This window comes from Hemicordylus capensis, chromosome 2 (genome assembly GCF_027244095.1).
Source record: "Hemicordylus capensis ecotype Gifberg chromosome 2, rHemCap1.1.pri, whole genome shotgun sequence".
Lineage (NCBI taxonomy): Eukaryota > Metazoa > Chordata > Lepidosauria > Squamata > Cordylidae > Hemicordylus > Hemicordylus capensis.
Genome location: NC_069658.1, coordinates 313,720,421 through 313,720,668, shown reverse-complemented (window position 1 = coordinate 313,720,668; position 248 = coordinate 313,720,421).

The window sequence follows — 248 nt, the reverse complement described above, 5'->3', positions numbered from 1 at the left end:
GGTGGATGTTTTCGATTATCAAAGCTCAACATTTTGCACTTCAGGAATGCCAAATGCTTCAGCCTGTGATTACCTTTGGGCAAGTTTAAATTTGGGGTTCAACTGAAAAGCCACTTTTCTTCCTTTTCTTTTTGCACAAAAGCTGTTTGTGTTCTTTGACAACTTGTTTGCTTTAGCTACCTGGTGAACAGTAGCACTGTGGTGATGGTGTGTAGAATGGCCAATTTTAAAAAAGCCATACACAACTC